The sequence below is a fragment of the Apis cerana genome, linkage group LG2 (genome assembly GCF_029169275.1).
Source record: "Apis cerana isolate GH-2021 linkage group LG2, AcerK_1.0, whole genome shotgun sequence".
NCBI lineage: Eukaryota > Metazoa > Arthropoda > Insecta > Hymenoptera > Apidae > Apis > Apis cerana.
The window spans coordinates 7,023,905-7,038,439 of record NC_083853.1 but is presented as its reverse complement, the minus strand read 5'-3'; the positions used below and the strand labels follow the sequence as shown (position 1 = coordinate 7,038,439).

At 41.6% G+C, this 14,535-nt stretch overlaps 1 protein-coding gene across 12 annotated transcripts in view; it reads right to left on the bottom strand.

Moving 5' to 3' along the window:
• LOC107996734 (RNA-binding protein Musashi homolog Rbp6) overlaps positions 1 to 14,535 on the bottom strand; it is a 744,804-nt gene that overhangs the window by 718,877 nt on the left and 11,392 nt on the right. The gene's annotated exons all lie outside the window — the stretch shown is intronic.

Genomic DNA, 14,535 nt, shown 5'->3' with positions numbered 1-14,535 from the left:
AAAAAGGAAAGAGAAAGAAATTGTTTTCGTTACGCGTGTTTTCGCGAGGCGAATCAATTTTCACAGTAGGCACGAGATTTATAAAGCCTGATATAAAAAAATTGTAAAAAACAGGCAAATATTTTTCATTAATGATTCATCAAGCTTCGGTGTAATCTAAGAAAATATATTCCTCCAACGGTTTATAATCCGACCAATTCTGAATAGGACGAATTTAATTTCTTTATTCGATACGTGCATGCTTTTCGGCTGGGAGAATCTAATTCTATCGAGGAAAATCTATAAATTCTTTTTTGTGTTTTTTTATTTCTCCAATTTCTTCGCGATTCCATTCCCTCTTCATACTTAATATCCTCAATCTAATGCGTACTCGGTGACGTAACCGAGACACGTCAATACGAGATATCCGTATTCAAAAATAACTCGATGCTCTTTATTTTTAGTGGGAAATATGTTACGCCGCGTTATTGAATACCACGAATACCAATACCCCGCGATAAACGTATTCCAAGAGGATTCAATGTGTTCAAGGTAGCGAGCGTCGACAAATCTTTAGCCACGGCTCTAAAATAACTCTATAAATACGATCGTAATCGTAGCGATTTCTAGTTTGGTTTTCGCACGGTGAAACGTCGTTGGCCGGCGTGAGAAACTCGTTCGAAACTCGATCGACGACGACGATTCAAAAAATCGATGAAACTAGACCGCGATCAAACTTCAGCTTTGATGCTCGTCAAAGTGAGACCGTGAGTCGTGGTCTCGCGTTTCGTTTTGTTCATAATGAATCAAGATGATTGGATGGAGCGGAGTGGATTCCGCGAAGAAACCTTTTGCTTATCTTGGAGCAAACAATACTTTCTATTTATGAAAGATAAAAAAAAAGGAAAGAAAGAAGGAAAAATCGTGACAAGTCCGTGGTACTTGACCAACTTTCGTGACGTGACGAGCTATTTCCGCCTTTCGAAGATTTAAACTGGATCGCTTATTACATCGTATACCGCAAAGAAAACCGGAAACCAATTTACAAATCCATTTCACGGAAAGAGATTCGCCACTTTCTCGATCCGAAATGTACACCGTTAAACGTTCACGCATAATTTAACGCGGAATTTTACTGCAGTAACGTAGTCTCGTGCTAGCCGCAACCGTGATGCCGGTTTAGCAAAGTTTTGCGGGTGACTACGTGGGCGGCAGATATTTTCGGACGCTTTCATGAACCGCACACCAGAAATTTATATGGACAGCCGAGAATGCGCTCGCGGAAGAGGCGAGGCATCGCGAAGAATCGCGGATGGCTGGGAAACGGGGAAAGAAACGCGTAAACCCGATAGAATGGAAATGTTGTCCAAGAATGTATACATCTCCCTCTATATAATGTGTCCATGTAACGCGTATGTATATATATATATATATATATAATAAAAGTATATATATATATGTAAGAGATGGCTTCTCATCTTCAACGATTTCCCGTTCGGTGTTCCAGTTCTTCACCGTTCCATCCCTCTCCTTCTTCCTTTTTCTTCGTCCACGTCTTTCCCTTCGTTCCTCTCATCTCTGCCTCAGCTAAGTAGATTACTCAACAAGTGGCGGCCAAATCCTTCGTGGCCGCCAATCGTTACGGTTTCAACGTCCGACATCCGACTAAATTCTCTTTCCGCCCGTTGCAAATCAGGATATCGGGAGATAGAGAGAGAGAGAGGAAAAAATAGCTCGTTTCCATAAATGCCCGCCTCTTTTGTCGAGCTGTTTTGTCGCCTTAACTTAACTTAAGCTACAAGCATAAATATATCTTGGAAATCTTTGATTGCCGATCGATCGATAGATTTTTTAACATCGAAACTCGAGAAAGATAATTGGCTTGAGAGGAATATACGAAATATAATGGTGAAATATTTTAAAAAGAAAAAAAAATACGCAGGTCTTTCATAATTCGTTCGTAGAATTCGGAAGAGCGAACGGTACGCGAAGAAGAAGAATGAAAAATGAAAAATTACTGGAGGATCGTAAAGTGGCGTGAAACTCCGTTAGCCAACCGAGCTTACGTATATACACCAAGAGCCATAAACTTTTATCATAAATATTGCATATCATCAAACACCACGGTAAGAATACCATCCACGGGAGAAGAAGAGAAACTAGGCTGCATTATCGGTCTTATGGATCCAGAGATGGATACGAAAACAACGAGTGCTCTGGAAAACCAAAGATACAAAACGCGGTAGAGAAGTAGCACTTTTAAAACAAATCTCTCTCTCTCTCTCTCTCTCCCCTCGACGGAAGAATCCTCCTCTCTCCTTCCTCTCTCCTTTGCACTCGCGCTTTTCTCTTTCTCCCTGCTACACCACCGCACTCCATCCTCCCCTCGCCTTCTAGACCGCTTTCTAGCTGCACAGCTTCTCATCTTCTTATTGTCTCCCCTTTTTTTACCTTCTTTTTGGTCTTCCTTCTCTCGGGCTCTTCGTCTTATTTCCCTTTGTCTCTCCGGCGACTAAACACCCTCCGGTCCCTCATGGCCGCAGCCAGCCAAGACCCTGTACATCTTTTTGCCACGAGACTTCTTCCGGTACAGTCATCGGCAAGATGTTCCAACGCTTTGTGCCGCGGCTTCAACTTCCCGGCCCCGCCAAATTTTCATTATCCCGACCTGCTTTCGAGTTACATTTCCCTCGATCCTCGCGATGATTAGCATTAGCTTGTCCTCGAAACAAACAAAGCCTATTCTTCTGCCTGCCCTCGAGATTTCGGGGGAAGAAATGATTTTAACAAGATTTTAATAACAATTAGAGCGAAAACTTGAGCATCGTTCCTCTCCAAAAAATGTGAGATTTTTCGAAAAACTGTTGTTTTCCTCTGCGAGAATTCATAGGAGGATGAAAAAGCATGCTCGAATTAAACGCGGGCAGGAAACGTGTGCCCTACTCGCATCGCGTTACGCATCTCGGCACGCAGTAATGGAATACCGTGCTATGGTGGGTATACGAGAGCTGCGAAAGCATCTCTCGAGATTAAAAAACATCGAATCCCGCGAAATATTCGCCGCATCGAGCCAACTCGTTGATGCAATGGCTCTTACGATAAGCGATAATCACATCCTGTTGCATCATTGTTCATAATTGTTCGCAAACTTTTGAAGAAGGGATCGAATTATCTCGTATTCCACCTTTATTACTATATCCTTTATTGTTATACACCAACTATTTTCTATCTATATGCCATTTATTTTATTATCAGGTATGAAACCGACTTCAGACTCTATCCATAACCGACTCTCCAAATATATCCCACAATATATCTCGATTTATCGAACGGTATCCCTGAAAGTTCATGGGAAAGTGCGCTGTTTCGTCGAATCGTCGATTTGTGCAAAAGGATACCGACTCGAGGGGAACGGTGTTGAATCGTGTGATAACGAGCCACGTTCACCTTCCACGGAATAACGATAGGAATTAATAGGTGTTCCCTTACACAGGTTTAACCGTGATCCTGTCGATCCTCCACGCTTCTCTTTTCTCTCCTTCGAGCCGGATAAAGTGATTCCCTCCCTCGCGATGAACGAAGATGATTTTCTCCTCGGGAAAGGAATGATGCAACTGAAGATACGATCTCTTCCGAGGCTGTTACTTCTCCTGTTTCTGCGCGTGTACACAAGTAATTTGATCCTGGCAGGATTCGAGAATCTTACGAGCGTCTTCGAGCTCCAAGCGAATGAGAGAAATTAAAAGAGTTTCGAATCAAAAGGTGAATTATTCCGAGATACATCGAAGAGAAAGTTATCTACAACGATTTATTAACAACACTGTTGACTCGCGATAATCAGAATTAATAACTTGCCCTCGAGGCGATCTATGTATCTATGAAGTTGTTTCTCTTTATCGAAACGACGCACGCCTCATCGGAGATTATCATTTCCGCGATGATTTATCAACGATTTAAGCCAATTATTTCGTCATACTCGGGGAATCGATTCGTTCTCGAGACCAAAGTGCACAGCACCTCTCTCCCTCTCTCTCTGTCAAAGAATCCATTTTTATCGTCCCGTTGTTAACCACAATTTCAATATTTGCTCGTTCGATCCGACACGAAATATTCTCCTTTCACTTCGTCGCCAAACAGCCGTATGGTAATCGTTTGGTCAACTGGTGGACAGGGCCACGCACTTGTTCCCTCGAAACTGAATGTAAAAAAAAGCTCATCGACAGATACGTCACACCACAGAGATACATTAAAATTCATAACGGTAAATGACAAACTGAGAAAGAAGAAGTTTACATTAAATCTATACGATATCCTTTCTCGAGCATTCAATTCCCCAAACATATATATATATATTTCCTTCCCTCTCCTTTTCCCTCAACTTTCACAAGAAAAACCGCCCCTTTCCCCGCAACAACTCAACCCTCTTCAAACGGCGTTCGTGATCACCCTCTTGCGGTCGAAAATCCGAAATTAACTTGGAGCGAAGGCAATAAACAAAAGTGTCTCGGGCACAGCTCGCCAATTGTCGTCGGACATTTTCTCACGCGAGCCGAGCCCCGGCCTCCCATTATCCAACGTGGTGCAGAAGAGGGTCGAGTAGGCGGTTCGAGTACGTAGTACTAGCTAAGTCACGAGTACTCGTAGTCACGTGCCAATGACGCTCTCTCCCGGCGGGAGAGACACGGGAGAGACACGGGAGAGACCAGGTAATAGTGCACCTCGAGTCCATTAAGAAGTAACCGTTGTTCGACTAACTGGCACGATACACGTACGGGACGGTTTATCGGCGGATGTGCGTCGAAGATCTTTCGTCCACGGTGTTCTTCCCGCAAGGCAAGACCTAACCAACACCATCGTCGCGGGAATGTGACCCAGGCTCGCTTAATACGCGCCATGGGTCTCGTACAAGTGGAAGCTTCGGCAAATAATTGGAAACTCTTTCGCTGGAGCACGTCTGATTTATTCCGTGTACGTTTAATAGGGAAAAGGAAGAGGAAAGGGGGGATGGAAAAATAGGATATAAATAGGATATAATAATTTTCGAGGTTATGGATGAATGATTCGCAAAGTGATAGAAAGAATTATTCGTAATTTTACATTATCTTCGATGCTTAAACTTTAGGCGAAAGTTCGTTAAGAACGAGACGCGAAAAAGAAAGAAAAAAAGAGAAGACGAAAAAATAAATATATACATATATATACACATAAATCGCGGATGCAACAGTAGCGGAAACCGAAGATCTCGAACGAGGACCGGTACGTATTCACGTCCGGAACGGAGCGGAGCTCGTAACCTTATCGGGATCATCCGAAACGACCTATTGTCAGTACGTGGTTAACCATGACTATCTAAATTAGAATCAGTGTTGACGACACACCGGCTTCTCTCGTTCCTTGCCACTCGACGACAGCGGCGACTCCGACCTCCCCGGCGCACTGCACTGCACAGAAGCCACTCCAATCTTTTTCGAGCGAACCTTTATGCCGTGGTGTACAACGCATACGTACGCGTACAATATATAAACGTAACTCGACTCGAGCGGCAAAATTCTGAAGCGCGCGAAATCTATAAATTGTCTACGAAGGGCCGAAAAGGGTCTATGGGGGCGAATTCGAGAGAAGGAGGAAAAAGGAGCCGTCGTGGCAACCCTAACGAAAAAAAAAAAAGAAAGAAACACAGGCGAAGCTTCGAGCAAGGTGATACAGCTTTTATTCCATTGACTGGGTGCGAGGATAGATTCGGTTACGAGTAAAAAGAGACGCGAAAGTGAAAGAGATATGGGAGGTAGGGAGTAGTGGTGAAAAACATGGGAAAAAGGGAAAGTGCGAATTGTTTTCACACGGGATTCCCTGATGATGATGGGTTAGGATATTAAGATCGACAAAAAAAAGGAAGGAGAAAATAAACTTCTCGTTTTTGTAGATATCGTTATACAACCGATTATTTTATATAAGGATACGTTTTGTTCGAAACCCCGTTGTCCCCTTTCAAGGATGGAAATATAATCTTGGAAAGGAAATAATGATATAATTTTGTCTAATAAAAGCTCGAACAATTCTGTTCCATATCATCTGGATGTACACGTGAGCTGCGACTGATTACGAATTTTAATGCTATTGATTCTGGTTTTAATAGAAAGCCTATTTTAACGTACCCACTATTATGGATCTTGATAATAGAAGCAACGCTTCATTGTTTGTTTCGAAATGCGCGGTTATTAACGAGTATTCGAATTACGTGGGCGAAAAATTTAATTTGGCGCGAATGCCAATCGAGTGACTCGACACGTTTGTCGCGGAATATATTGTAAGATAAGTTACGTATGGAACGTATCATCGAAGGATTAAAGAATGATAGTCGACGATAATCGCTGATACTCGAAACTCAACGTGTTTATATCTTCCGCGAAATTAATCGCGGATATAATTACTCGATCGTATAACCGTGAAACTGTAATATGTTATGTAATACGTTTGTCTGTCGTCCAAAAAACCTTTCCTCTCGTACACAATTAAGTCGTTCGAGTGTGTGCCGATCGATTACAAATCAGTTTTCGCATACGAATCATCGTTATATCGTTAAGTGGGAAAATCGAATTCCATCCGAGCTTGATATATCGGTCGAATGGCTCCCCTAACGATCCAATAAAAGAGCAGAAAATCTGGCGGTAATCGGAGAAACAACTCTTCGAGAGAAAGAGGCAGGGAGAAAGGGAGAGAAAAAGGTGAAAGGAACCAGATCCGACCGAAAATTTCCCGCGATCCGAATAATACGGCCGAGAAAATGCACGCGAGCGCTTTAATAATAAGCGTCTCGCTCGAATGCAGTTCTAGAACGTGCGAGAACGCCGCATCCGCAGCTCAGAGTCACACCTCACTGCCGACGCAAAGTGGACTAACCCCTTAATTGGAAACATTGAATGAATTCGAGCGTGGAGAACGTGAACGAGGGTGAGGGAGAGGGTGCAGGTATCGAGAGTGGAATAGAAGGGGAAAGAAGGAGCGAGAGGAGGATGAAGAGAGGAGGATGGACTGGCATTGATGGATACTATAACCACATCGGTCCGATACGGACCAGGAAATCCTCTCGACTGGTATACATATCTATCGTTGCTACTCGTTGCTCCAACATCCAAGTTATATTTTTTCCAAGTTTCGTATACTTATTTCTTTTTTTCTTTTCACCATGTATATATCTGTACAATATCTTAAAAATTTATCGCAAAATTTCGCGCATAAATTTGCTCGACTGACATTGAAATTAAACAGACGATTTACTGTTCTCTCGCGAGAAACCGCTATCTTACGTGTGCGATACGATATTAAAAAAAGGGGAGGGAAGGGAGGGAAGAGGGAAAAATTCGGTTAGAAAACTGTGTTAAAGCGGAGTTTAATCGGTTTATTGCTTTGTTTGTCTCGCGGTTTAGTAGAAGTATTCGATCGTTAACCGAGATCTTTATTCTCGGCGCGGATATTATCTTCGTTTCCTTTTTCGAGATGTTCGGGGCGAGAACTTCGTTTCCGGAGAACGTAGCGGCGCGAAAATAAGACAAGATCAAAGCACGCGCGAAAATCACGGGCGAAGTGAGCACGATATCATCGTCCATCCACCGTTCCTACGAAAATCTATTTCAGTTTGATTTTCACTCGAAATTTCGCCACTTTCGCTCACGAGCCACATTTCCTCCTCGCTTTGAATCGGGCATAGAATCACATCCGGCTCGTCCCGTTGCGCCACGACGAGGTTCAAAGACGAGGCCGATAACGAAGCGTTATCGAGCGACGCGTAATACAAACATTTATGCTTGCATCGCCGTTATTCCCCACCCCTTGCTCCTCCACTTACTCTTATTCGATTCTTCCCAATTTCTATCTTTCTGCTGATTTCTCGCTCGGGACCTCGTTTCTCGGTCAAACGTCGCTGCCGGTGTACGCGAGCAGCGCAAATACGGGACGAAAAACAGGGGCGGGAACACATCTGGCGCGGAACTCGAAGACAAACAGAAAGGAAAGGTTGGCGAAAATTGTGAGATAGAATTGAATTGGAAATAAAATGATCGATCGTGGAGATAGCCGACTTATAGGATCAATAGAACGAAACGCTGAGGCAAATGAATTCGTGATTCGTGCGGATAAATTTGAAAATGATATTTATTTCGAATTGCAATTGTTTTCTTTATCTACGATTCTTTGCGTTGCGACTGAGAATACTTGTGCGAAATATTCGAGATTTATTTTTTGTTTTACAAACCCTCTTTTCAGAAAACTTTTCAACTCTTATATCAACGTATTCTCCAAAAAATTCCTAATCATTTTATGTACAAGTTTATTCATTGACCTTTCTATTATCACCGAAATAGAAATGGAAACTTACGAAATAGAAAATACGAAATAGGAACTTAATCTAAAGTCTTAGTGATAATTTTATTAAAAAGATTGTGGATGAAACTCATCTTGTTTCTCTCTTTTTTTTGTTTGTCATTGCAACATGGAGGAAGTGATCGATATTATTCTTACGATTAAAAAACGAATTTGATTGAGATTTATTTACACAATTGAAAGCTAAATGAAGACACTCGCGATTAATAACATAGATAATTAAATAAAAAGCAATGGAATTCGAATCGAAATAACTCACGAGTACTTATCGCTCGAATAGAGAAATCATTGTTGATAATAGTATGGGTCAAGCTCATGACATGACCTAAATAGAAGAGACCGAGTGGAAAATCAAATATAATGTAACAGCACATAGTATGAATAGTACACTCTAATCAGGAAGTTATGAGATGATTTCAGTTACGAGCGAAATCTATCTTATAATTGACACATTACAATTAATTACCAGAGTTCATCGAAATATTAATCATCGAAATTATTAATAGATGAGTAAAACTGATAATTCTATATTTCTTCCCAAATTTATTAACAAATTATTTGATTTTGTTTTATAATTAATTTCATTTATTCCAAACGTAATTTTTTTCTAATCTATACTAAAATATAATGATCCTCTAGAAGTACGCGAAAAAAATAATTTCTTCACAATACAAAATTGCAACAATCTATAAAACAATCTATAGAACCAAAATCAATATCAGCAACGCTAATAAAAAAGATGGAAAAAAAATGAAACTCTCGATAATGAAAACACAAAAAAGAAATTCTTTCAAGGAAAACACCTATCAGAAATTCCTTTGCAAAATGCTCCCCCTTTTTTTCAGACGAGATGGCGTTGCTCTACAAATTTGACCACGCGAGAATGTGACACAAGAGTGATAATACACTCGTTTAACAAAAACTCGGTTTTTATCTTCATCGTCGGTCTTATCTGTTGCAAGGGATGAAGAATAAAGGGAACGGAAAGATGCAAATATACACGTGACAACGCTTCGCCTGATAAGGGGAACCAACGGTTACAAAATTCTTTGCTCATGCATTACGCATCAGAACAACGCACGTCTTGTTCGGATCGTGCAGCCTGGCAGAATTAGATGATCCCGTACAGATCGCCATTTCTACAAGCATGTACATGTACTTGATTATATGTTCTTCTTGAAGCCGAACAAGATGACGAGATATCCGCACATTTCTGAGAATGAGCATATCGAACGATGATGCAAGATACACAAAATAGCTAGAAATTTTTCGAAAGATCAACGGATCGGGATTTAGTTGAAACGAAACTAAAACAGTTAAACTTGGACTTTCTTTTTAAAAAAGAAAAATAAAAAAGTCTCGTTAGCAATACCCGAGATTTTGAGCAGAATTGTCATTGTTAAAAAGTAATCGGCTGCTGTTTAAGAGGACACCGAGCGAGTCGAAGTTAAGAATTCTCAAACTGAAGAAAATTTATGGAACTGCGAAATATTTTCCAAGTAGTACTTGACTCGGAGCACGATCAGGATAATTAAGGAAGTCTAAAAAGTTGGAGGAAAAAACGACGAGACGATAAATAGTCGTACAATAATTTGGTGCGCTTGGCAGAGGAATTATTCCCGCTTAAAAAACTGGGATTGAAATTTAAACGTTTTAGATTTCGTTTACAGATTTTTCTTTCGAGATTCGTTTGCCAAATGATAATTTCTTCCCTTCCCCAAAATACGTTGGAAAAAAGCGCATGCACTGGAGGTAAGTACAATACCACAAAATTGCAAACGGTTTAACAGTGATTCGAACGGCCACGGCGGGAAATGCAATAAAAGCGAAATTAATGGCACCATAATTCAGGCCATTTGAATTGCAAAATTGTCTTACGTCAGGGACTACTAACTCAAATCTAACCGGCGTCGGATATTCACGCGACATGATGGTAGATTAAAGTCATGCTTTTGAATGATACCGGGAATGAACATTGATATTTGTTCAATGGCGCGAAACGGGAAAGCGTGACACGCTCGTCGAGGAAGATGAAAGATACCGTTGTTTAATATACATCGTAGATTATCGAAACTAGGAAGTGGTGTGGAATGGGTAGCATGTCAGCGGACAGTGTGTCCGATGTTTTGGTCAACTTGAAAAAGGAACGGTACGGAACGATGGACGCGATAAATAAATCTTAGGGGAACGCGCGTGTAAAATGCATCGTGTTATTAAATCTGTAAATCGTGATGTTTAAAATCTTGCGATAACTTTCATGATATGCGTGTTTTATTTTAAACCAATTTTTCAAACCTCTTGTGCACAATCCGCGCGTTACTAAAAATAAGCTCGCGTGTTAATACCGTTAGTTGGCAACCACTGATTTATAGTATGCAAAATAGGATTTTAAAACGGAGTTTCGGAGAGTGTGGAAGCGCGAGAGTAATGCGAGTGTTAAAAGAAAAAGAAAAAAAGGAAAAAATTATAAGGAATCATTTAATTTTATGGCGCATAAATATCTTGACTTTTATTAGATGGTAACATTACTAATATGCATAAGAAAGGAATAGATATAATTTAATCGTTGACATTAAATTCCTCTTACTTATATAGTACAAGAAAAACGTGTTCCTTTGTTCCTTAAGGATTATTCCCCGCGAAAGAAGAAGAAGAAGAAGAAGAAAAATGCTCATTAACATACGTCCCGATCTTTCACACCCTGTACGTCGTCACACAAGACACAACAGAGGAGGAGTTATACGAAACAACGGAAGTTTTATTTCTCCACTCCCAAATCGGCATTTCGCTCGTCACGCCGGTGGAGCAACGTTATGCGAATTCCATCCGTATCGCTATACCTATATACACATCCACCTCGTTTTCGAATTGGCTTTTTCATCGCGCAACATTCGATCGCGCGACACCGAGGTCTACGAGAGAAAAGGAAAGGATTAAAAGAAAAAAAAAAGGGGGAAAGAAAAGAAGGGAAAAGAAAAGAAGAAGAAAAAGAGGAAAGCGACAAAAAACGTGACGTTGAAAACGTAAACCGAAACGATGTCACAAGAGTCATTGACCTCCCTTTATGTTAACAAATACGCCTCGCTAACAAGCTAGCTGTCGCGGAGAGGCCCGCAAGCAGTCACCTATGTCGCTGCAAATAAATTAGACGCCCCTTTCGACCTAGTTGCGTAATTAAGGCCCCCTTTAGCGGCTTTCAAACGAACGAGGAAGAGGCGAAGGGGGACAAGGACGAGCAGCCATCAGTCAGCTGACCGATCGACTCCCTCTTCTTCCTTTTCTTCCGTCCCTCCCGCCTCCCTCCGCCTCCCCTCGATGGCCTCGTGCTCTACCCTTTCCAGCCCGACGGCTCGCCATTTACCTCTTCTTCCCATTCACCACCCAGATGCCGAACGAAACCGTCGAACCGAGAGAAAACGCGGTCGCTTCTTCGTTCCACGATTAATCGCTCCCTCCCCCTCCCCTTGATCGTAATCGAATCAAAGATCCGACTTACATCGGATCGAAAATTGAACGGTGGAAAAAGGATCCCTATCTCTTCGAGGCACGCAAAGCTTCCCTGTTCACGGGGAGGGATTCCGTGGCAATTTCGCGTTTCCAATCCGCGGATCGGATTAAACAGCGAGAGGGGCGCGCCGGTTGGAATATCCTGCACGCAAATACGCGCGAGGCGAGCTCGTACCTCCCACTTCCCACGCATCGCCTTTAACGATCCAAAATTGAAACGCCTCGTCCCGCGCATCTAATATAACTCGGCGAAATTAAATTGGCCCCGTGACAACCGCGTGCGGATCAGCGCCGGTTTATGGGGGTATCTCGATTCGCGCGAGTTTTCAGCGCCAGGAGACAGGTCGCAAAATTAGAAACGAATTTTCGATGCGAGAACGCCCCCCGCCGCATCCCTGCCCCGCTGCGTCATTAGCGGCCCGTTAATACGCAACCTAACGCTTACCCAATTCAACCCAGACCTATCTAACGGCCTATTTATAGTGTACTCCGCGGTGTGCCGCGCTACTAATTGGCGTTAGTTTAAGAGTGGCTGCATGGGCGACCATCCTGTAGCCAATCTCTATCTCCTACCGTTTCGTTCGTCGAGTTAACCTATCGTTCGCTCCTCCTCTCTTTAAACGTTACACAAAAAAAAGAAGGAGCGGTTTAGAAACGATTATCGAGGAGCGGACGAAACCACGTACGTATATCTTCGATGCCTCAACGCCAACGCGAGATTTTCCACAAGTTGGATTTTCCAAGCGACGAACGAAGCGAGGATATATATTTTTATGAATATTGGAGAAGAATGATTGGAGGATGGATGGGAAGAATTACGAATAAATGCGTAAACGTCCACGAATCGTGTTAATGATTCATTTCCTCGCTTTGTTTATCACGATTGACAATATAAATGGTTGCGAATCTCTCGCGTGGAAATTATTATCGTTTCTATGAACGATGAAGCAGAAATAGAAGCGGAAAAAGCGGGGTGCGAATTGGCGCCACGCGAAATCCGTGAAAGAACGAAGACAAATTTCCCACGTTTCCCGCCTACACTCTTCTCTTTTCCATCTTTAAGCCACGCTCTCTCTAGAGTTCGCCTATTAAAACGGCCGGGTGCAATTACGTTTAAAAATAGCGAGGAGAGTCTGTTGCGCACGATTGCATCAGACACCGCGTCGGCTAAGACGACAAAGACGACGACGAAGTCGGGAAAAATGTCATGTCGAAAGTTTTTTCCTATCGTGTCTTCGCAGCTTCAACCTGATAACGTTCAACCTCGAAACGTGCGTGTATAACGAATCGTCTCGATTACGAGCCTGGCAGATCAGAGTTTTCTTCTCTTTTTTTTTTTTATTATTCATCCATAATTAATGATATATTTCCTATTAAAATATATCTACTTTCTTAATTCTAAACTCTGAGAAATACGTTGAATAGATTTATAAAAAAAATAGAAAAAAAAAAGAGAACCATTATGATAATCATGGTAATGATTATGGCAAGAATTAAGGTTATTATATTTCAAAAATAATTACGTGTAAATTAGTTTTTTTTATTCTCTTATATATTGTAACGCGGTTTAATGATTTGCAATAATTATAGGAAAAATTATGTAATTTTCAATCGTTGAATAAGAAAATGACCATTATTGTTACGTCTGGTCCGTGACTGTACCGATCCCACTTAAAACGGGACACGGAACAAAGAGGGTAATCAAATGCAAAATGTCTGTCAAAAGGCGGTGACAGTGAAACGTATTGTTTTCCCTCGAGAAGGAAAAAAAAAAGAAAAAAAAAAAAACATTATTTGATATTAAAAACGGAATAGTGCGATTTACATCGCTCTCGAATCGCGATCCGTTGCTTGTACACGAAACAATAAATTATTACGTACAGTCGAAATTGTAGAAACAATGCGCGGCCATGACGGAAAGCAATTTGAATTGGAAGCTTTCATCGCTGTGTACTCGTTTTTCGTCGGTATAACACGGTATTGTCGTTAACCGGCGCAGAAAGCGATGAGAGTTAGGTGCAAACTGATGCACGTTCGTAAGCATCGTGCACGTTGTACCACGATGTTTCGACAATACCTGGAACCGGCCCAAACTGCCAAGTAACCATTTGAATGACTTGAAATATCAAGGCGCCGGCCAATGAAAACCACGTGCGTACGAGAGGGAAAACGAGTTATCCGGCAAATCTCATTCTACGTAAAAAGATAGCCGAGTCCACTCACATCGGTTACATAATTCCGAAAATACTTTTTAAATTATAAACAGTTGTCCGTGAGCGACGCAAGATATCAAGATTTTCGTACCAATTTACCCATTTACCAATTTCTTACAAAGAAAAAGGTCGGATATAAAGATAAAATCGTGGAAGAAAACGGGGGGAAATAATCGAGATTCGTGGTGAAACCATCCAGTGAAACCAGACGCATCGGCACGGATCAGGATTTCATTGGATTCTATGCTCGAATTGAAGAGTCGTTGCCGTCGAACACCATTGTGCTCGACATCTCTATAAAGAGTGTGTACGTTTTTTTTTTTTTTTTACGTAGTCGCGAAACATAGGGAAGAAAAAAAAAATTTCAAATTTTTTCCCACGTGTACAAATATCCATATTTGAGAACGGTGCGGTTTTACGTTCCGCGAGTAACAAGTAAAAAGTTTTTTTACGCGTG